The sequence below is a fragment of the Anas acuta genome, chromosome 22 (assembly GCF_963932015.1).
Source record: "Anas acuta chromosome 22, bAnaAcu1.1, whole genome shotgun sequence".
NCBI lineage: Eukaryota > Metazoa > Chordata > Aves > Anseriformes > Anatidae > Anas > Anas acuta.
In genome coordinates, this window is record NC_089000.1 from 6,497,460 (window position 1) to 6,521,071 (window position 23,612).

General features: G+C 47.4%; 1 protein-coding gene across 11 annotated transcripts in view; it reads right to left on the minus strand.

Annotated features, from left to right (window-relative positions):
- The window catches only part of CAMTA1 (calmodulin binding transcription activator 1), a 323,903-nt gene that overhangs the window by 261,713 nt on the left and 38,578 nt on the right, over positions 1-23,612 (minus strand). Inside the window, exon 1 of one of the 11 annotated variants that reach the window (XM_068658403.1) lies at positions 9,289-9,341. The exons of the other annotated variants lie outside the window; for them this stretch is intronic. The gene's annotated coding sequence lies outside the window, so the exon portion shown is untranslated. Of the gene's footprint in view, positions 1-9,288; positions 9,342-23,612 lie in introns of those variants that run through there. 11 annotated transcript variants of the gene reach the window in all.

Consider the following 23,612-nt stretch of genomic DNA (forward strand, 5'->3'; position numbering starts at 1 on the left):
AACACGCAGTCCTTTCTGCTCGAACATAACCACGCCGCAGGCACGGCACCGAGTGTCTTGGTGGCCTCGAGCACAGGGGGGCCACATCCAGCCCTAAAGGGACCCCCGGGTGTGCTTGGCACCTCTCGGAGCCAGCCTCCACACAACCTGCACGCGCACAGCCACATTTTGCTACAGATCCCTCTGCAAAATCCTGCTGGATATTTACGTTAAATTGACACTCGTTTCAAACTGCTTTTTTCTCTCTCCTCCTAACAATAGGCTCCATCAAGCCTCCGTCTCTCGCAGAGGCTGAGGAACGCTGTTGTTTCTTCTGGGCTTTTCCAGGGTAATTGCACAGCCTTCAGAATCTATTCTGGGAGCTGTAGGTCATTAAATGAGTTTCCATCTGCGTCTCCACCACCTAAGAACTATTACTTTGTACGATACTTGGCTTTTCATTGTGTGCGAGTCAGACTGTTAATTTGCAGCGTGCAGCACGGGAAGGAAGGTTTCGACGGGAGCCGTTCGGTGCGGTGAAGCCAAGCTCCCCCTGGGGCACTGGCAGTGGTCGTGCCCACACCAGGGGCATTGCAGTGGGGCCACCAACACCGGGCTGCTCCCCAAAAGCTGCTGGGCTCAGCTGGGCAGCGCTGGGTCAGCCCTTGTCCGAGGTGCATGAAGAGGGTGCAAGGCACCTCCTGATGCACCTGGGTGAGAGATGCAACCCAGAACCTCCCCTCATGTCAGCATGCAAAGAACACTGTGCCCTGCAATGGGTCCTCAAGGTCTCTCACCCATCTCACGTGAACTGTGCCACTTTCAGACGGGAATCGAGTTTTAAAAACAACAAAAATCCCTTGAGCTTCTCTATGCAAGGCGGTGACTACATTCGAATCCCAAAATGTCACGAAGGGAAAAAAAATGCACATCCAGACCCAAGAGCTGTGGCTTTGACCAGGGACACCGCCGGCACAAGTAATGGCCGGGGCCTCTCCAAGCTGCCCACACTGCTTCACAGTGCCCAGAGCAGTAAACCCAGGAGACTTCCCACGGAACAACCTAACCATGGCAGTGCCCAGCTCTGCTCCTGCTGCTCTGAGCGAGCAACGCGTTGTACGAAAGGCGGTATTTGAAGCAGAAAGAGTTAATCCTCCAGCAGCCGTAGGTTAGGGGAGATTAAGCTTTGGCACATACAGAGGTATAGAGTATATTCAGAGCATTATAAATCCACTGGTACAGAAAGCCCTTTTCCTCATTTGTTAGTCAGCGAAGTGTGAAAATGTTAATGAAGGGAGCTATAATCTATGAGAATTTCACTATTAAAATTTAGTTCACGTCTGACGGCTTCTGCTTACGCGCAGCCCATTGTACATCAATCCTTCCACTGTGCTACTAATAATAGACGTAATTGCCTTACTCTGTCTAGCCACCTTCACCCGGCAACGCTCAGATTTGCTGGAACTGTTATTGTAGAAATTATTTTCATTCTATTAACTTGAAGCTTTATTACACGTATTCCTAAAAGAAAATAAATGCAGAGATTTTAAGCGCACAGCTACCCCCCTACACGAGGATTTTTCAGATAGAACACGATGACGACGAGCGCTGAAGTCAGGCGATGTCACAGCACCAACGCCGTCCCTAGGCATGTGCAAACACCAACTCCTAGAAACATTTTTTTCCCTGCCTCTCAGAGACGTGAACCCTCACGGCTTTACCATGGGCTGAGAGCGCCGGGCACCCTACCAAGGAGGATATCGAGCAACCGACGCAGACCAGCACGGCATGGAAACTAAGCCACGCAGGTCAACCCCTAAATTTGAAAAGAAGATTCTGATTTTCTTAAGAATTCAGCTTCTCGTGAGTATTGTTTTAATGCCCCTCAATCCATCCACCATCCCAGACCAGTCCTGAGTTACCTGAAAGTGGCTGGCATATTTATGAGAGCTAATCACAGCAAAGCTGCGTTTCTATCATGATACACGGACAGGCACAGTCCCCTCGTGGCTCTTTGTTGTGCAGGAATTTGTTCTTGGGGATTCGTTCTCAGCCCAGAAGACAGATCAATTCTGCTTTCTCCGAGCCCCTTGGATACCTCCTGCAGGTACAGAAACGCCGTGCTGGAAACAAGCACAGGTGGGTGCTGTGCCCAATTGCACCAACGCTCACCTTCGGGCCACGGAGCCAGGACGCACGGCGGAACACAGCAGTGCCCCTGCCCAGGGCTTGCCAAACTTTGGGTTGGGGGCACAACTTCATCACTTCGGTGGAAGTCTCTGCTGACCCCCAACAAGTGGCCGGGTCTGCCTGCCTGAAAGCAGCCCCTGGCTGCTGGTGGTCAGGGAATGGGATTCAGAGAGGAGACGGAGACGGGCAGACAGCACCCAGACACCTCATGGCACAGCAGGACAAACGCCCAGGGTCACTGCTGCCAAGTGCTTTGGAGGCCAAATGTTCCAGGAAACCTTGCTTAGCAGGAGGTGCACCAAAACGCATCCACTTTGAAGCACGGAAGCCAACAGCCGGCATTTCCACACTCGAGGCTCGAGCCAGTGGGAGCTGCTGCAGGACGAGGGCTCCTGGGTGCTGAGCCCGCAGCACCCATGGGATGCGAGGAGGGCACTGCCTGCCCAGCACCCTGATTCCCCGCACAGGTTCCCTGCTTGGCAGCACCTCGGTCGTGCTAAAGCAGGGAAGGAGAAGGGCGCAGCCCTGCAAGGACCGACAGCGCAGCTCCTGCTTGCTCCGCATCCTCCTTGGCGAGCCATATATCCACCGGCTCCGCTTCCCAGCTCAGCACTCACCTGCAGATTTACAAAAGCTCCCCAACGCTTCCCTCTAGTATTTTGCCATCCTTTTTCCTGCCTCTACTGCTTTGCATTACACTTTTTCCAGGGAAGACTGATAACTTTTGAGGTGTCGCTGATAATAAATGCGTTATTCTCCAGCCATGAGCAGCGGCGCACAATGAGCACGCGGGCAGGAGCTGCTGAGCAATGCGCAGCACGGCGTCTGCTGCAGGGATGAGGATGCTATCCTAATGCAATTTGCAGTCAAAGCAGAAATGTATCATTGTAGTAAATGGGAGAGAAACAGCAGCAGCAATCTGTCAGCAGCAGCCCCAGACAGAAGATGTGCATCTCTCTTTTGGCAGAGAATCGAGGGAAAAAGAACATACAATAAAATGAAGGCATGCTCTCCAAAAATTACTTCACTACCACAGCCGTGTGATTTTTAATTTTCCTCTAATTTCAGGACTGCAGCACTGATATAAAAATTCCTATAAGTGTTTTAGGGAGATGGTAATGGTCCTATACTAAAATAATTCAACCAACACTATAATTTTAGTACCACTATCAAAATGAAATAATGGCTGTTTACTATGTTACACCTTTCAAATGACCTTCATTTGAATACAAATTGTGGCTTGAAATTCTAAAAGCTGCTCTATTTCAGGAGGCAGCAAATTGAGGATGTTTACCCAGGGTTTACTCTTCCAGTAGATTTCTCAGTATAACCACACAGACTAAATGTTTTTTTTTTCCTCCAAAGCTGCTGGAGACCACCTTAAGGGACCAGCACAGGGCCAAGCAGGAGCCCAAGGGGCCATAAAGCCCCGCACCGAGGAACCCCATGGAGCCCTCTGCCTCCCCAGGCACCCCGCCTGGGGATGGTGCTGCAGAGGGACCCACAGCCCCAGCTCCTCTTCGCTCCTGAGCAAAATCTGCTCTCCATTTCATCTGGCAATATGGCACGGTGATGTATGCCCGTTTGGGGGGTTCCCATACAAACACAAGAGCACGCAGCTGACCCCACTCCCTGGGGATGGGGCTGCTCCTGCAGCACAGCGCTCCCCATGAGCCAGGGAAGGTTCCTGTGTGTTTTGAAGCACACACTGGAGAGTTTATTATTGGGAAGGAAAACCCTGAGCTTGCCCTGTTCCCCCAGCTCCAGGAGGAAAGTTGCCCAGATGTTCACCAGCCCAAGGTGTGTTATTTTTTTGTGGCTCTTTGCTTGTAAGGGCCCTGCAGAGGGGAGAGTCGCCCTAACAGCAACCAGCGATATAAAAATCTCACTGAGGGTCTAATAATAAGCAGTGTCTTTTCAATTAACCATAAAGTAAAATTACCTGAGTCACTGTGCTCACAAGCATTACCGGTACTACAATTCCTCTAGAAACCCCTTTGAAAAGGAAAATTCTCCTACAATTTTTCTAACATCCCATTGTCATTTCTAATTAAAGTTGCATTAAAAGCCGTGAGAGGATGGCACACACTGTACCTTTATTACCTTTCATAGCTGGAGTGCTACAAAGGGAAAATTTCCACACTCCAAAAATACAGAGTATCTGTAAATACTCCCACTCTAAGACACCCACACGTAATTACTCACAGAGTGAGGGGGAGGAAGAAAAACCCACAGCTGTGCCTCCCCTCCCAGCAGACGCTTTCACCGCCCCTTCATCACCCCCAGGGCATCCGCTCGCCCCCGCTCGGGGTCCCCATGAGCGAGGCTGGAGGGAGAGGAGGGGGACACGGCGCCTTTGGGGAGGAAGATGCACATCGGGGATGTGGATAGACAGAGCAAATCAAAGGGTGTTTTTTTTAAAAATTCTTCTCTCCACGCACAAAGGCTGTTGCAGGGAAAGCCCTGGCTTGGCTGGAGTTTCAGGAGGGGAAGGGCAGTGCGTGGTGCAGCAGCAGGAGGGAGGACAGCCCGGCCAGGGACCCAAGCGAGGGCACTTCTGTGCTTGGCAGCAGCCACTGGTGCTGACCTCTGCCCCGTTTTGGGGTGAATGCAAGGGAAATCCCAGCCTCCCCCGGCGTGCTCCTGCCAAGCCGTGATGCAGCAAAATGCAGGGACAGCAACAAGAGCAGAGCGCCTGCAGCCCTGGAGCTCAGCAGAGCTGCTGGGGTGGGCCTGTCCGATGCTTTTGTGCATCTGGAAGGAGAAGCTCATTACTAACAGACCCCAGATATTGTGAATTAACAGAGCTTTTAGTAGTTCCATGCTTACAGCCTGGCCACAAAAAGCAAGAAGAACGCTCCCAACCTCCAGCAGGCACCAGCGAGCTCCTCCTGCAGCTCTGCTGACAGGAACATCGGCTGCAAGGCTCCACAAACCTCCTCGAGGCACGGATGGAGCAGAGGCTTCACAGGGCGAGCTCCCTGTCCCTGCTGAGCATCTTCAGCAGCGACCCCAGGAGCTGTGCCTCGTCCCGCTGCCCACACAGTCCCCTGGGGGAAAAGCTTTGCCAAGGAAACTCCAGCACACGCCTGCTGGCAGGTAACACCACCGACTGCTCTGACTCTGGTTCTGTTTGAGTTCAGAGAGGTCGAGGATTTGCTTTACTGGGCGCTCCGACTTTTATTTGTGACCACAGATAAAACACTGCTGTGATAAAAGAGTGGGGGCAGCATCTCACCAGGGCAAGGCTGCTCCCCGTTGGGATGCTGCTGCTTGTGCCTGGCCTTGGGGAAGGTCGCCCCCAGGACAGCTCTGCCTTAATCGTGACAGCCACTCACCCAGCTGCAGGACGAGGAGAGAGCAAAGCAGCCAGAGATGTTTTAGCAGGAGATCCTGAAACAACGCGCTTCTCCTTCACCGTGACATTGTTGAGAAATAAATGTGCTTTAAACAATAGGTGTTGTATAAAGCATCCGAAAACAAGACAAATTAGTCATTAAAAATTAATTTTAGAAAATTACAGCCTTGTTAATAGACACTGTTACAGCTTCGCGCATCCCTTTCTGGGCAGGAGGAGGGAGGAAGGGGATTTAAAACACGTTTTATTGTATTTCATCAAAAATTGAAGAGATGGAGATAAATGTCTTTGCAAGCCTGTGTTTCTGCATTGCACACATCCACAACCCGAGTAGATTTGCATTTGCAATTCACACTCGCAAGGAGGAAAAGCCATTACACGGAGCGATTTTCTCCTCTTATCACAAGCTTTCCTCCCCTCTCCCCCCGACACTCCCCACCTCCCCGTTTGCTGCATTTTGGGGGTGTTTTGGTGGTGTTTGACATCACTCTGCAGGGGACACACACCTGGAAGCCTGGGTGCTGACAGCCCACTGCCCACAAATGCCCGTGCCTTCCCCCTCTGATGCACTTTTTGCCGAGCTCAGGCCCACCCCGGGGCGCAGGGCGACCCTCTGAGCAACCTCACTGCAGGGGGGATAAAACCAAGAAAGGTTTTTGCACCAACCCCAACCAGGTGGGAACGGCACGATGGACAGCACCACGGGCGGATGGGTGAGGATTTCTCCTCCTTGCACCAACGCCCCTACAACAAAACCACTTGCAGAACGCGCTGAAGAATCCCTGCCATTATTTTCACGTTCTCAACAGCAAGGACTACAGCAAAACACTCAAGGTCAAGAGACCAGCATGGTTCTAGGCAATCTGTACCTCTTAAAACAGTGACAAATATGTTATTTAATTTTAATGAGCTTTTTTGCATCTCAAATCTAATTACAGCATTATCAAGTACTGCTCTGAACTGCAGGTGGCTTCTCATTACTTGTGGTAGGGCTGTCACAAGCATTTTTCATGAATACTAAAAACTGCTTAATTTTACTACGCATTTCAAACTTTCCGGCACGGGTCTCCAGCGATGCACCCAGGGGTCAATCACACCGCAGCAACGCTCCCGCACCCACCTCTGCAGGAACGAGGCCACCACCACATGCCTGGAGCGTTGTGCTCAAAATCCCTGTTTTTTAGCCTGTTGCTCCCCTGTAGGATTTCTGTTCCCCGCAGCTAACGGGGCACAGCCCCACAGGGGGCAGAACGTCCTGTGAAATGACACAAGGAGACCGCTCTCTTCCAGGTCCCTTCTAATCTTCACTTCCAGTTTAACATTATTTTTTTTTAAAGTTATTATTAAAAGCACAATGTTTCAAGGTGAGGAAGCGCTCCGGTGTCAAATAGATTTTGGCAAGAGCAAAGTATTTCATTTTTCCTCTTAACCTTTATGAAAATCAGATTTTCCTGATGGTTTCTGGCCAATTCTTTTGACCACCTCTACTGATTGCTGCTTCCTCCATATGCTGCAAATCTGCTGGAATCGGTGGTTAAAAGCTCCTGTTTAGCAACCATCAGGAAGCAGCTGAGAATTAAATGTTTGGTCCTCCTGGAAAACCTTTTCGGAGTTGTTTGGTGAACAAAGGCTCCATGCAAATGAAAACGAAGCCCCAGTAGTAACTTCACCTCTGACAAAGCGTGAAATTGCAGAGGAAAACATTCAGGAAACCCTCGAGATGCAGCCCGCAGGCCCAGCCCCACACCGCGTACGTGAAGTGCCTCGCTCAGGGGGATGTTTATTGCGGTTTTAAAAAACTTTTATAAAAAATTAAGAACTACAGTCACTGCCACACACAACACCCTTACTGGAATTGCTCGGGGATTTTAGCACGCGTTCGGCTCAGCCCCGCTGCGGTCGCTGCTGGGAACAGCGAGCAGCAAGGACGGGAGCAGGGCACAGCCAAAGCCGGTGCTAACACGGAGGGGGAATTCCTGGAGGGCACAAGGAGGGGAAATTCCCAGAGAATTTCCTGGGAATACCCCCAAGAAGGCCGGGGGCAGCTGACAGGAGATGCCCCAGCACCACATCCCCCTGCTTTCTGCACAGGCTGCGCTGCCCCCGACATTAGCACCCACTGCAAGCGATAAATAATACAAATGCAATAATACAAATAATTAATAATTAACACGAACGCAAGAAAATTTGTTCCCAAGAATGAATCTTGACACGGCCGCTAATAAGTCTTTATGCTGCCTGCCCCGGAGGGGCTCTGCTGGGAACAGGCGGCACCGGGGCAGAGCTCGCGGAGAGCCCCGTGCCCAGGATGCTGCCGGCAGCCGATTGCTGCTGCTCTGCACCTTCACCCTGCCCACTTCACGTCCTTCTCGTGGCTCGTGACGAAAAGCACGAGGCTGCCCAGGTTTTTAATTGACTCTTCTGGCGGGCGGCGTCCTTGTGGATATAAAGAGGAACTCGTAATTTGCTCTGGCAGCACGCTCACCTCTGCTCGTCTGCCTTTGTGCAGAAGTTAATTCTGCTTTCCTGCTTCCTGTTTTTACGCACGCTTAATTGTTGTGCTGCGTCAGCTGCAGTGAAGCTCACGGCAGGGTGTTTCTGCTCGAAGTGTACGCTCGCATTAGTGGCTTATCGAGCAATATGACAGCGATATTCTGGAGTTAATTACTCCGTACAGCACCACAAAGACCCCGCTGCTACAGGCGAGAGCCATCCCCAGAAACCTCCTCTCTCCCTGTAGATGGTTACCTGCCACTCTACATTTCTGCCAGCGTCACCAAACACATGTACACGGCCCAGGAAAGCTCGGGGCACAGCTGAAGCAGCAGCACCGTTATTCTCAGCCCCATTATTCTCAGCCCCGGACCCACAAGGCATGGGGAAGCCCTGCCGAGGGGGAAAAGGAGCCACAAGGATAGGGCAGGGGGGAGAACAGAGGCAGAGCAGGGGCTGGATGCCCAGGACCCTCCCTGTCGATACAAACTTCCCTGTTAACATGGGGATTTGTTTTTAAAGGGCTTGGTGGAAAGCACTGTGGGTTGCAGACAACAGCAGTGAATTATGCAACAGCCCGCATACATTATGTGTTCCTACATTCCCGGTAATGAAAAACAACATTTTCTACCTTGGCAATTTCCACAGACACGACACTTCTGTTATCTAGGAGTTACAGAGCATATTATTAATCCACGCGTTACTGCTCCCAACACAGGCAACCAGCATCCTACAGCAAAGTTTGAAGCCCCAATGCCAACAAAGCACGTCCCGCTTCCCCTACAAAGTCCTTTTTTACCCCCAAACAGCCCAAGCTGCAGGAGCACTGCTCCAGGGAGCATGCAGGCTCTGCCCCATGGATGTGCTCCATTTCGGGGGACCCCAGGGCGATTCGGGCTGCCTGGATCCTGTTCTGCACCCCGGGCAGTGCAAGGACTGGGACAAGGGAAGGATGGGGGAAGGCTTTGGGGCAATAGCCCACGCTTCTCAGAACAAAGATTTGTGTTAGGAGGGAGCTGGAGACCCTCAAGGGCAAGCACAGCACCGAGAGCCTTAACTGGGGAGAAACAGAGCTGGGCAGAAGCCCCAGCAGCTGGAAGCACACAGGTTGAGATGCCTGACACCAGCACACACCGACACGGCCCATACAGCACCTGCAAAGCACACTGCACGCTCCCAACACACTGAAGCTCCCCACACAGCATGTGGCTTTGTATTAAAACATAAAATGCTCAATAAAAGTTAACGCAGGAGGAACGTGCAGCTACCTGCAGTTGGGCCTTGTTAGCACCTGCTGCTGCAGCGCCGCTGAAAAGCTCCTGAGGACATCCTGCTTCCCCTGACCTTGGTGCAAACCCTGATTCTGGTCCCAAAACCTCTCTCCCCTTTAAGGGCTGCCTCCAATGATTGCTTGATTAGATTTGCCTGCACACCACCAAGCTGCACCCTGCCAGCTGGGTGCTGGGGGGCCAGGAGCTGCCTCCCTCCTCGGTGCCCCCAGCCCCGCAGGCACTGAGCAGGGCCAGGACCCCCCCAGCAGCACGGCGGTGCCACGAAGGGCGCAGGCAGCCCTGGGTTTGCTGCTCCAGAGGATGGGACGGGAGGAGAGGAGCTGCTGTCCCAGGGGGATGTGCATACAGAAAGGGTGCCCGTTCTGCCAGTAACTGGTTCTTAGTGTTTGCTGCATCGCTTTGGACTATCCTAACGCGTGCCAGTTTGCACTGAGATTTATGGAGATGGTGCCAGAACTGCTAAAACAGGGAATTACCAGACCTCGTGAAAGGCTATCCCCAAAAGCAGGAACACTTTATCACCCTGGCTTGAAAGCTTTCTGCCTGCAAACATCCCCCTAAGGGCAGGGAGAGGAAAAACTGTTCTGAAAGCTGAGGTGCAGGAGGATGCCACAGCCCCAGAGGACGCCTCTCTGAGCAGTAAAATCCCATCCGGACACAGCGGGGCTGCCGAGCACTTCCCAGAAACAGCCCAGCGCTGCCCCAGGGAACGGGAATTGGTGGGGCTTAGGGGCACGTCATGTTCCTTACAAAGCTGGGAGTTGCTGTGAAGTCAAAGGGATGAGGCAATTAACACAAGCGAACGTAGCTCAGATCCACATTTGCTCAGCTGCTCCTCAGAAGAGTTCCCCATTTTCCTTCTCCCACAAGTCAATTTACTCAGGGAGATCAGGCTCTTCTCCAGATAAGCACATTGACTTTAAAATAAAGTGTGTGCCAACAGCTGCAGCACCGAGACTGAAGCAGACAGAGACGTGGCACTGAATGATAATTAAATACATTTTCATCATCTGTCATTTTTTACTGCAGGTGCTGGTGTAATAAATCTGAGCTTGACTCTTTTGTCAGCTGGCAGCGAACACATTTTAACGTGAAATCTCAGGGGATGAATTAAGAGTCACTTGGCCTTGTACAGGAGGGAGGATTCTACCTCTAACATGCCAAGTGGGTAACTTATACCTGATTGCTTTCATAATACTTTTATTATTTTGATGATACGCGTCTGATGTAGTGTTTCAATCCACTCCTACAGGCTACACGAGCGCAAACATCCCCATCCACCTCTGAGCCCCGTGCCGTGGATCAGCAGCTCCAGCTCCGCTGGCTTTTCTCACGTCCTGCTGGGCGATGTGCTTGGGATGGGGTCTGCAAACATCTCAGCACCCGGGCTGACAACGCCGTGCCATTTCCAGGTATTTCTGAACCACACAACACCGCGTGAGATCAGCGGGCGCGCTAATTAAAAACTGCAGACCCAACGCACTCCCCAGCAGCCAGCTCATTTCGTAGCTTCTACGTGCTTCATCCCAAATAACCGTGAGGCTTCCCCAACAACGTTTACTTGAGATTACTTCGAGGCAGCAGAGAGCACAGCTGAGAGAAATTTAAATTTTGGACAGAGGTGAGCGACAACAGCGGCTTACACGCATTTCAGGAGGCAGCAGGCACTAAAGCAATGCACGGATGTGGTTTGTGCCTCAGCCAAGCACCATTGCAGGTACACAAACAGTGAAATGTTGTGAGTGAACAAAGCTGAGTGGCCTCTGGAGCTTTCCCTTCTGGTCAGAGGGCAATTCACCCGCTGGGAAGCCTGCATGTGGCACCCCTCCCGAGCACCTGGGGCTGGTGCTCTCAGAAAATCACCCCCCAGTGCAGCTGTATTAAGCTTTAAGATTTTGGTCAAAGAGAACAAAGTCAAGGGAAAAAAGGCAAACACACGGAATTTGCAAATTAATTTAATTAGAACAGCCACAACACAGAAAATTAAACATTTAAGTTAATATGCCTGTAAATCAAACGTGCAAATCAAGTGCGCAGTGCATTAGCAGCTTTGTTTCCCTGAAGATACGCGCAGATGGTTCCTAACTCCTCCCGTGGAGGACAGCAAAGGGGAAGTCTGGCATGAACTCTTCCTTCTTTGCTGGACACAGCTCCCGGCATCTCACACCTTACCTTGAGCATTTTTATCAATCTTCTTTCCTGGGAAACACGAGCCTCTCATCCAAGGGATACTTGCGGATTTAAGTCAAAGTTGTGCTTTTGTTTCCACGTGTGAATGATGAGAAATAAATTAAGATTTATTAAGTGCTCAGGGCACCAGAGCACTTCCACGGTTCTGCAAATACCAAATGCTCCCGGAGCAGCAGCAGCACCAAGCATGCTGGACAACCCCTGGCACGAGGAACCCCTGCCCCCACGAAGAGACAAGCCAGCCCTCCAGGAGGTGCGCCAACATCCACACGCACCAGAAGAGAGGAAATGGCACAGGCAGGGCTTTGGTCAGTTTAGGATGTGAAGTTTTATTAATTAAATCCTTTTTTAGCACTGCCCTCTCGTTTATGAGCCGGTTCCATTGTCACAAGGGCGGTATGGGATGGAGCGAGGGGACAGCGATGTGCAGCAGGAAAACGCAGGAGATTGATGCTGCAGAATTTTTACAGCTCAATTCAAAGATTCCTCACTCATTCATAAAAACCTGCCAGAGAAACGCCTGAGCTAGAACAAGCCTCAGGCCTCGTCCCCTGCCCTCAGCAGCCGCTGGCTGCGTGCGCTGAGCAGTGCCCAGCACCAGCCCCCTGCTGCTCTGCACCACGCCGATGCGAAGACCCAAAGCCAACGGGAAAAGGGTTTCTGTAAAGGAGGGATGTCATCTGAATCGGGATCTCACTCCTTTGTCTGCAATTAGCCTGAATGCAAGACGCTTCTCATTTTGGTTAAGCAAACCCTGCTGGAATCACACCACGACACTGCTGCCAACCCTGCCCCTGCCCCTGCTGCTCTCCGGCTCCAGCTGCAGCCTGTGCCCAAACCCACCCACCTGCACAGGTGCTGCCTTCAGCTAAGCCAAACTCTGTTTTTTTCCCTTTAAAATACAACCCTAACCCCAATAAAATCCACTCAGCTGGTCCGCAGGAAGAAAAGCACCAAATTTAACAGCTTCCTCGCCCTCTCCCTGCTCCAGCAAGTCAAAGTCTTGTCCATCCCGTGACGTGGGATTTTCAGAAGAGACTTCTCCAAAATAACACAAATGGCCCGTCCACAGAGCTGCCAGACCCACGCGTGGTGCTGGGCACTGCTGGAGGAGTAACGAGCATCACAGCAGGCTGCAGCAGCCGTGGCCATGGAACAAGCAGGTTTAAATGGCCCAAAATGAGCCGATGTGGATTTCGGCACATGAGGGCAGCGCAGGGTTTCCTCTCAGCTGCCCTACAAGGGCAGAGCAGAGCAAACGCCTGACATTAACCACACCACATTTCACCTGGACAAACAAGGCACGGTATTCTAGAAGATGGGGATTTTTTTTCCTTGAAGGCAGTAAAGCTGGCTGCCATTTTCGTCTGATTTTGAAGAATGAAACTTTTCAGGTATCTGTCCCACACCACCGAAATTACAGCAATGCAGAGAACACCCCACCCCCCCTTTGCTATTTGAAATAATCATCTTGTTTTACCTTCCTTCATCCAAATACATCAATTAAAAATGCATCACTCTAATTTATACGACAAAGATTACTGGCAAGGTTATTACACTGCCGGCAGTAACTCCAGCCTAACCTCATTTTCTGTATCAGTGGGGTAGAACAAGTCTAAAATGGAACCATTTTATTTTGCTCTGTGTTCTGCACCCTACAGCGACTTGTCATTTTATTTAAGGTCAAAAAAGGATTTCTGCCCATTATGTTGGTAGTAACAAAAAGCCAGAAATAAAAAATTCCAAACTTTTCCCCCATTTCCCTTTTACAAAAAAATAACAATTATTAAACAGATACGAGCTCACAGCAGAACTGAAGGACCTGGAAGCAGCCCTGGTTTTATGCTGCACGTGCAGAGCAGAGCAAAGCAGTCGGAGGGAAGGAGGGCAGCTACAGGCACCCACGGCCAGGGTGTCCTGGGCCTTCATCAGTGGGTGCTGACATCCTCCTCGCCCCTTGGAGGCACGTGCCAGCCTCTTAACCCAGCGACAAAACCTTCCCTTGGAGAACGATGCAACGTTATCTGAACTATCCCAGCACCCTCAGTACAGCCAGCAGGGATAAAAACTCGGACTTACTGCACAGAACATGCATTAGGGCAGAGATAATAAGATAAAAATTAAAGGACCAAGCGAACTGTTTGCCTGGCTCATCCCCACGGCTGCACCTTTGCCTTCTCAGCACAGTGACGACCTTCCCCACGATGGAGAGGGCTGACTGCCCTGACAGCCCATGACTGCTGAAGACGAAGCCACGGGAGGTGGAAGGCAGCTTGGCTGCGATGCTGGAGCTCTTGCATCCGAGCATCCCTGTGTTTAGGGATTTCGGGAAGGATCACGAGCCGTAACATAAGCCTGTGCTGAGCACCTCTGGGACCTGGACCATCCCAAATTAACTCAGAGCGGTGACAGCAGAGAGAGCAAGAAGAGAATCAAAAATACTGAAGCAAAATCATCCTCCAGATTTTTACTACAAAGCGTACGAGAACTCCGTGTGTGATGACTGAAGCTTGCCAGATGTACCGAGCTATTTATAACACGAGCACTTACATAATTAGAGCTTGACAAGCCTGAGCATCACAGCACTTTATTTATCCAGACAAACCTATATTAATGCTCTATCTTTAAATGGTAGAAATCTGGCAAATATTTAACTAAGCGCTAAATTCAGTGGTTACACCTCTTTGAATTTGGGTGTTCGGGCTGGTTCTGCATTGAGAATGACAAAGCTCACACGTTTAGGTACACCCTGAATTATCAGTCTGAGCTCAGGCACCACCCCAGTACCAAATCCCCGTCTGGAGGAAGGACCAGGACAGCTCGCACGTGGCCGCGAGGTCAGGCTGCTCCTCTCCTGCCTTTGTCACCGCAGCTGACACGAGCAGCTTTTGTTTGTACCTGAGGCTCCTACTGAGGGATCACAACTGAGCAGTGCTGTGATCCCCATCCTCCACAGCTCTACCACCCCGAGCCACAACCTGGCATCGAGATCCCACGAGCTGAGCCCTTCCCAGGAGGAGCCAGGTGCTGCTGGACCCGGTGCCAGGCTGCTCGCGGTGGCATTAATCCCATAAGATGATCCCAAATGCACGGCCCTGACCTGAGGAACAAGTGGCAGCACCAGGCGGATCGTGCCACACCGTGCCCAGCTCAGCCTGAGCTTCATCACCACCTAAACTAAGACAGAGACACGTAATTTCTGTCTAGAAAACGTCGCTACTTGAAACAGAACACTTAGAACATCTCTCAGATGGCTGATAACATTTTGTTTAAACAAAGGAATGTTTTCATTTTATTATAAATGCTCCCATGGATTAAAGATTTGGATGCAACAGCAAAGCAAGATAAACATTTACTTTCTATTAAAACATCTAAATGAGAAGATTAAAAACTGTTTTACATCTAACAGCAAGGCAAAGTCAAATCTGCACAGTAGCAGCTTAACTGGTATTTAAAGCCAAAGAGTTCTGATGTTGAGAGGTAATCAATTTAAGGGAGGAGGGATTTCTTAAAATTACCCATAAATCAAGAAAAAACACACACATACATTTGAAAAAGTCTTTCAATTATGCCTCCCAAAGAACTCCTTCCAAAGCCTTTTTGCTGCCAAGCCAAATAGGCTTTCTTTAGAAGACAGCTTTTGCCCCAGATTTCCTGGTAAAGTATTTTCACAGAATATTACTCTGTTCAGCATGTTACATGCTTTTTATTATTATTATTGTTTGTTTGTTTAAGGCTGCAGTTAGGAGAGATCCTATAAAATACATCAAGGTCTTAACAACTGTATTTACCAGCAGCTACTGGAACCACCACTGGTTAAAGGACACAGAGGTGATGCAGGTGAGAGCTGATCTAAGACTTTATGCTTATTTTCTAAGGTCCAAATACAGGCTACTTTGAAGCCACTCCACCAAAGTACAACTAGTTACTGCTGAGCCACAATTCCTCTGTGAAGCAGAAATCTAATTTCACAAAATCAAAGCCCAAGTCTATTTGCAATAACATGTGGCCAATTTAATATACACAAACATACCAGAACCACTCAGTTTTATTCCTGCAATGAGGCAGAGCTCAAACACTGCTACCAGGCACCAGCCTTCAGCATTATTCATTAGGTGAGCTTCATCGTTATGTCCCACCAAAAGATTTAGATGATGCTATTTAATAATAGTGCCAAAAAAACACGGCAATATAAAGCATCCTATCTGCTGAATACACTCTACCATCCAAAAATGTGACATCTCAAAAAGCATGCCTAGAAATACTAACAAGGCCATTAGTGAATTCTCTTAGGGCCCTGCATAGAACATACATGGATTTGTGGTGGCAAGTTTAAGAATGATGTATTCTTATTTAATGACTAGTAGATCAAGGGGAAAAAAAAAAACGAATAAAGCTTTACCAGTTTCATCTCATTGCCATTAAAAGAAAGGATCAGGATACCCATACTCTGTATAAGAAAAATGGATTTAATCCCCCAATTTTTTTTAGTGGTCTTCCTAAAAGTAAATCCCTTTTAGTTATAAACCTCTGTTTAAAAAGCTTTAAAGAAAACGTGAAAAAGAGCGGGGGGGGAGGGGAATGGAAACGAGAGGTAAACGAGCACTGTCCCTAACTCCCCCTGGATTTCTGTTGCTTTTTGTTCTGTTTTTCTTTCTAAACTATCATTTTTATTTTTATTTTCTGTTGGAAGCAGCAACCTAAGCAGCAGAATCTAGAAAGAATATGGGAAATGCTATTCACTGGCTTTGTTGAAGTATAAGGTTTTGGAACAAGCACATACAATTCATCTAAATCATTTTTAAGAAAATTTGTACAGCTAAGAAGTAAAGAGAGCTTCCGTTCCTTTTAACCAGCCCTTCCCATCACGCTACATGAAGTTGTCCAATTTACAAAAGTATTTTAGGAAAGAAATGAGAGGTTCTGCTTAGAACTAAATGGATTTTACAGCTTATGTGGATTGAATATTCTACACAGATGGGAAAGAAGACGAGCAGCTACGAGGCTTGTTGGTGACAAAATGACCTTATGGTCACTGATGAGTCTCACGTGAAGGATCCCAGTAACCTTTAAGCGGGAAGCGTGGAACAAGAGGGATGCTTTGCCAGTCGCTGCTGGCTCGGTGCTGTGCCACCCAGGCTGTCCTCGGCCTGCACTCAGCCCCTGCACCTCCGCGGGGGAACCGACGCTCACCGGCTCCTCGCTGCGCCTGCCGGCACCAGCAGCAGCGCTGCTGCAAACGGGCACGAGCGCTGCATCCCTCTCCAGCTCATTCCCTAAAGCCAATTCATGCACTGTACTTACTGGAACAACACGGCTTTTGCTCGCCTCTAACACAATCCTATCCTCCAAGACACCGATCTTCCCTGCGCGATCTGCACGTTCGTGCCTTCGCAGCACCCTCCTGTGGGGATTCCGCGGCCGTGCAGAGGCGGGGGCAGCTGGCAGCTCCCGCAGCACCCGTGGGTGGGCACGGCGGCTGGCAGAGCCACCGCTGGCGAGCAGAAGCCACCCTGGCTGTTCGCTGAGGTCTGTAGCTGTTACCGAGACGGGCTGTGCTGGTGTTTGAACATCTGCTCCGAAAAGCTGGGTGGTTGGGAAGAAGTTGTTTTTAATCACACATCCTTCATCGCTTTCCTTTTCAGGGTGTCTCTGTGTTTTAGTTCAGGGACTTGGGAACGTGTTTATCGTAAGCTACAGTGATTTGATGTAACATTTTGCCACTGCAATAAAAATCAGACAGTTCACTAATTTTTAAGAGGAAGATTTCAGGAAGACTTAATGTGATCGAGTGTTTAAGTTTTAGAAAAACGGTCCAAGTTTACACCTGCTGTTTAATAGTATCGACCCCTGTTAAGATACAGAATCTCAGTAGGTACAGTACACTTTTCCGCTTTCTGCAAGAACCATTTTAAATTAGAACCGAGTAAATCTCAAATCCGAATTATTGATTACCCTTTAGATTAGGCAGTACCTCGCTTTGCCTCGCCGTACAGGACCTGCAGAACGCACATAGATCAAGGCACTTGCACAACCTATCGTGTTTATATGGCCTTCTCCACTTCTGAAGCATTTGACACTAAATTAATTAATCTTAATAAATGATGCTTCTACAGGAATGAACCAGGCATTTGGTTTCCCAAATAAACATAGGATTTTAAAATCAGGTAAATCAAACGTGAGTATTTGCTTAAGTGATGAACGCTGTTGCACAAAAAGGAGGAAAAACAGAATAAGAGAAAGCTATCAGAAACCTATGTGATGTTTTAGACACTTTAAGGCACAGTCTGAGTGACTGTGGGAAGAGTATTGCCTCATTTTCTTCTACTTTCAGCTAATAAGGCAGGTTATTTTCACAAACTTATTATTTCTTAATGACTTTTCATTGATTTATTTGGAATCATACCTGTCACTGAAACCCGTGAATATTTGGTCACAGAAAAACACGTGCCCAGTGATTACAGACAGCAGCTATACAGCAATCCCTACAGTTTAACTTTTTTTTTTTTTTTAAACCTGCCATTGTATTTGATCAAAAACTCAATTGGAAGACTATTGCTAACATCATCTTCTCCAGCCTGCCTAGATTTTTGTGTGCCGGTATTTCCCACGACCTGATTTCACCCCATCAGCCCTTACATCTAAGCTGCAGAACAAGAAGTAAGATAGCAATGAAACAGTATTTGTGAATGAGTGAGAAGAGCTGCTTCAGGGATAAATACACTCCCACACTAGGATGTAGCAGAAGTCATGCTGAAGTTAACATTAATTAAAAATTGCCTTTACAGTCCTGTAAAGCCTTTTCCAAGTATTTGTTACTGGACAGTAACTAAATCCTTCTCTTGAAGGTCAAAATTTTACTGCAATCATGAAACTATGAGAAAGGAAAAGCTGCTTATCATATTACCTCTAGCTTGCTACCAAATCTCTATGTCTGGAGACATTACTGAGATCTACAGCAGCTGTTTCAAGATGAAGAACGCTCAAAGTTCATGGAAAGTGAGCATATGGACGTAAAAGCCTGAAATCCATCCTGGAGAACCCAGAAATGCAAACCACAACAGCCCTGGAAGGTAGAAAAGCACACACAGGGGCTACAGTAAAACAAGAGAAACCAAGAACTTGTTTTCTGTTACCGTGCTATGAAATTTCTGTTCAGGGGAAGGCTTATGCTGGGTCGGAGCCTCTCGTTATTAACTGATACAAGACATGACTCATTATTACCACTGTCAAACTGCAGCATAATCCCTGGCAGCAGCAGCATTATTTTCTGGATGAGAACACTCCATGTGTACCCTCAGCACATCACTTCTCCCTGCACTATTCCACCTGGCTTAGTAGATAGGAAAGCTATTCCCAAACACAAAGGAAATGTGTCCTAAATACACCTAGAAGAGAAAGGCAAATAAAATTTTACATAGCAAAACCTTGCAAGCTGTAGCCTTCTACAGGGGGAAAAAAAAAAAAACACAACATCTTGAGAGCCACCTTTATTTGCATTGAGGCCAGCTCTTCAATGCAACTGAGGCCATAAGGTGGTGTGCAGATCGGCCCAAACCCAGTCCCATGATATCCCGACGAGTACTGCTCGAAATCCACCTCCTACTTCTCCAAGAGACAAAGCAAATGCCAGAAGCACGAACCCTTGTCGTTGAATTACACCTAGATCCAACTACTGCACTAGTAATTTCCTAGCATCTCATCAGCCTACTCCTGTGCTAATAACGCATGGTAAAGGAAGACGGGACGATAACAGATTGACTTGGGTGACAATAGGTAGCACTTCCCTTGGGGAATTCACGTTTGAGCAGCGGAGCACCCTCCTGTTCCAAGTCCACTGCAAAGAATGAGGACAGGCAAGTTGCAGTATTGGTTTCACACATTCACCACAACGGGAACGTCACCCAGATCTAGACGTGGTCCAAGTAATAATCACTGTAATTAGCACCTCATTCATATAATTACCTGTAGACCCCATAATATTTTACAAAGGAGGTAATTACCCATATTTTACAGCTGAGGAAACAGATACAGTGCAGGTGAATGACTTAAAAGAAATCAACAGTACATCTGTGGCACAGCCAGAGACTGCAATTATCCTTATTCCCAGACAATGTTCTCCCCCCAATGATCCACACTGAATTCACTTCTGTCTCATGTGAAGGAATCCAAAGAAAATAAAGAAAAAAATGGAATTTTCAATGTCTAGAAGAGCTGAAAAGCAGATAAGCCAAACCTAAAAGGAGAAATAAAAACACATTTTGATCACCGAACATTTTCTCACCCAATTTCTGCAGCTAAGAGCAAAGGAAAGACAAAGAACCCTAGCTCAAGTACATACGGAAAGCAAAATATTGGATTTTGACTGGCATAGGAGTTCTATTTCTGCAAGCAGAGAATGAACAGAAGCACAGAACTGAGTCATGGAAGGCTGCCCAATGGCACCAGCTTACCAATTCAGCGATCAAAGACCTTAATGCATTTCAAGAATTCAGAGATGAAAGCAATAGTAATAATTAAATTCTTTCAGTACTTTTCAAAACAATACACAGGCAGAGCAGCAAGCAGAGACCTGGGGAATTGACCTCCACCCCCAGAGAAGCGCCCTGGGAAGCAGGCTGCCAGCACGCAGCTCCTCACGTAGCAGCCAGTCCAACCGTGTGCAAGGCCCAAGCAGCCTCCACTTGCCACTTTTACATCTTTTGGCCTTTCCTCTGAAAAGGGAGAAGTCCCGCTCCCCTGCAAGCACAAGAGCAACAGCACCCTTGTCTAAAGGAGGTCAGCCCTAAAACACATTAGGAGGAGATGGCTCCGCATTTGTCAAGCTTAACATGGAGACATCCCGTGCAGAGAGCTGTTTTTCTCAGGTACTTAGTTAAAAATATATATACGTATCCATGCTATGCGTTTTTTTTTTAATATTGCATGCTTGGATGAGTTTTGTTATTAATAGAAAAAAGCACGTTTGCTTGTGTTGACTGATACAACTGTTTTTTAAAGCAGTCCAAACTGAAGTGAGCAATTTGTCTGTTGCCTATGTATATTTTATTAAATGAACAGCACAAGCGCATGATTGATACACAAGTACATCTAATAGATTGAATAAAGGAGATTAGGTTAATTCTACCTCAGACGCATTACCTGAAATGCAAGACATGCAGTGTTCTAAATCTAATAAATGTGCAAGGTATTTCATTTCAGCCATTTAGCCTTATGTTAAAGTTAGCATATAAAAGCATACAGCAGCAGAAGCCATTGCAGGAATTTCAATATGAAGAGCTGTTTCAGGAATGAATGTCATCAATATTTTAGTTTTGAATAGCAGGAAAACCTCATAAACAGAAACAATTCTTTCAAAAGAGTATTCTCCTAATATTTAAGTATATCTCTCTAGACAGTTTTGTTGTGTTTTTTCTTTACTAACATTTTGTAGCATTTACGTAGTTGTTGGATCAAGTATTTGATTAGAACACGTATTTTATTTCCCGTTCAGTTAAAAAACAAGCTCAGTAAAGTGAATCAAGTTCTGTAACCTATAGCTACAAAATGGCCAATGCTGACACCATTTACTGTCACCCATTACCAGTACAGCAGAAACCTAAAGAAAAATTCGAAGTTAAGGCAAATGGTAACGGCCTTGTTGTAATGATAAGTAGCTTTTTTTTTTTTTTTTTAAATAAACCTTTATTCCTGTTTGTACGCAAAACTGGGAACAATTCTTAAGGCTGCATTTTAAATCTTGGTATCAGCACTGAGCTGAATGCTTCAACCTTCTACCAGTGGCAGCTCCCACTGACACACAAACATCTCATCTCCACATAAACACTGAACTGCATTTGTTGTTGCTCTATCTCAGAGACGCTCATTTAAGATCCAAAGGAAACGTTGCAAGTGTTTGAAACACTGCAACGCAAACTTCTGAGGTAGTATTTGTTATGCTACAAAAATAGCAATCGACCCAAATTCCCCATTATCACAGAAAACAGCGCTGACTGAGCTCCTGCATCTAACAACACTCAGAACCATGACAAAACAGCAGGCACGGGCCTGTTGCAGAAGAACTTTGTGGATGAACTTCACGTTTCAACAGCTGAGCGCGCTTACCTTACGGGAGGCAGTGAGGGTGGACGCGGCAATGCCTTCCGAACCAGGGCACCTAGCCCTTGCCAGCCATCTGTCAGCTTCGTCTGCTTTTATAGACCCAACTCCAGTTCCCAACGTCAGACATTTTTAGTCCATCACTTGTTTTTTCACTTTACCAGGTGACAGCTTCAACCAGCTCTCTACAGAGTGGCAGCAAGGTTCCCTCCGGCTACCAGATGCCTGACGACCTGCAGGTTTTTAAAAGCTGCCTTCCTAGAAAGTCGGGGTGTTCGCATCTAACTGTGGCTGATATAAAACACACGTTACGAGGAAAAGAGAAATAGTCTTCAAGGAGTTTTCTTGGGCAAAATAAATGTTTTTCCACAGAGTTTTAAAAACCCTGCTCTGTGTTCTGAAGACTTGAGAAATGGCTTGAGATGGTTTCAGAGGATAATACTTCTCAGTCTGACAGGCAGTGGTAAAACCAGAGTAAAAGCCAAATCCCAGCTATCCAAAAAACGCTCGCTGTAGGAGTAGCAGCCTTGTATGACAGAATTGATGACTCTGGGCCTACGAAAACTATTACAAGGAAAATTTGGAACAGGGCAGGAAAACAAGAAAACAACCCAGACACTTCAAACAGCGATCGAGGCTGTGATTTTCCATTTCAGCTCCCACTCGTTGGGTCAAAGACAAACAGGGACATCAACATGCCTGCTGAGCAGCATTTCTCACTTTCCGAATACGGTTTCTAAATGCCACATTATTTTAACAGGTGATTGTGCAAATAAGATGAAGTTTTGTGTGATTTTAAAAACGATGATGATGCTGTTTAAGCGCAAAGATCAGTTGCAGAAGTAGCTTTTTCCTCAGACTCTGGACTCCTCTCCAAAAAGATGCTTCTCTAACAGGCTCTGGTGATGCCTGTGCATCCCCACCACCTTTGTGAGTTCCCTCCCGGGTAAGGCTAACTGGGTCTCAGCTCCCCAGCCCTGCTGAGGGCCCGCAGTAAGAGCAGGCAGCTCAGTCCCAGCGTGGCAGCGAGCAGAGCTGTGACTGCACAGCACGTGAAAGAAGTGAACTTAACTCATTTTCACTGCTCAGCCTCAAGAAGCTGGAATCAGGGAAGTGCTTCTCAAAACACTGGAGTGATGCTTGCTGCAGCCTCTGTTTATCTGGGGGAAAATATCAGCAAGAGGATGTTCAGATGTGCTTCAAGCACTGCCCAGAAGAGAACATACGCCGGCAGCGGCCATGTGAAGTCCAAGGAGCTTGCTGGTAATACAGATCTCCTGTGAACAGCTCACTATAACCCTAATTTTAATTTGCAGTTCTAATGAAAGATATAAACTTTTATAAGCATCAACAAGGCTCAGAGAAGACCTAAATCCATTTCAGTGCTCATTTAGCAGCTTCAGCTGTGTGCAATTAAAACTTCAGCATTAAATGTTAGAGAATAAAATAATGAGACACTTAAAAAATAATCTGTGCTTCAGTGGGCCATGCTCAGTAGGTTTCGTATTATCATTTACAAGATAAATATAGAATCTGTCCAAAAGCAATAGCTTGTGTCTTATATGCCCGTATCCTTTCAATAGAACAATGGAAGAAACGGCTACTCAACTTTGGGGATTTTCCTGCATGTACGCACAATTCTGCTTCTTTAAGCATATCCGTGACTTACAGTCTCACAGCATTGATAACTTTCCTTTTGGCTTCAGTAACATAAAGATAAAAGTAAATTGGGCTTCAATTGAGATTTTTGCTTCCCAAGGATGGTCTGAAGTCTAATCTTTTATTAAAATAGCTATAGCTTTAAGTTGATGGTTAAGAACAGTTATCTTCAAGACATGGAACAAAATTTTAAAGAATTGTTTTTATTCATAAGAGAATCTTAAATACTCCCAAGATTATTTTGAGCTATGAAAACATGACATGTGCAGAAAAAAAAAGAAACACAGTAAACATCATATATGTTTTACTGACCAAAAGAACTTAGAGAAATGCAAATTAAAACCAAAGATGTA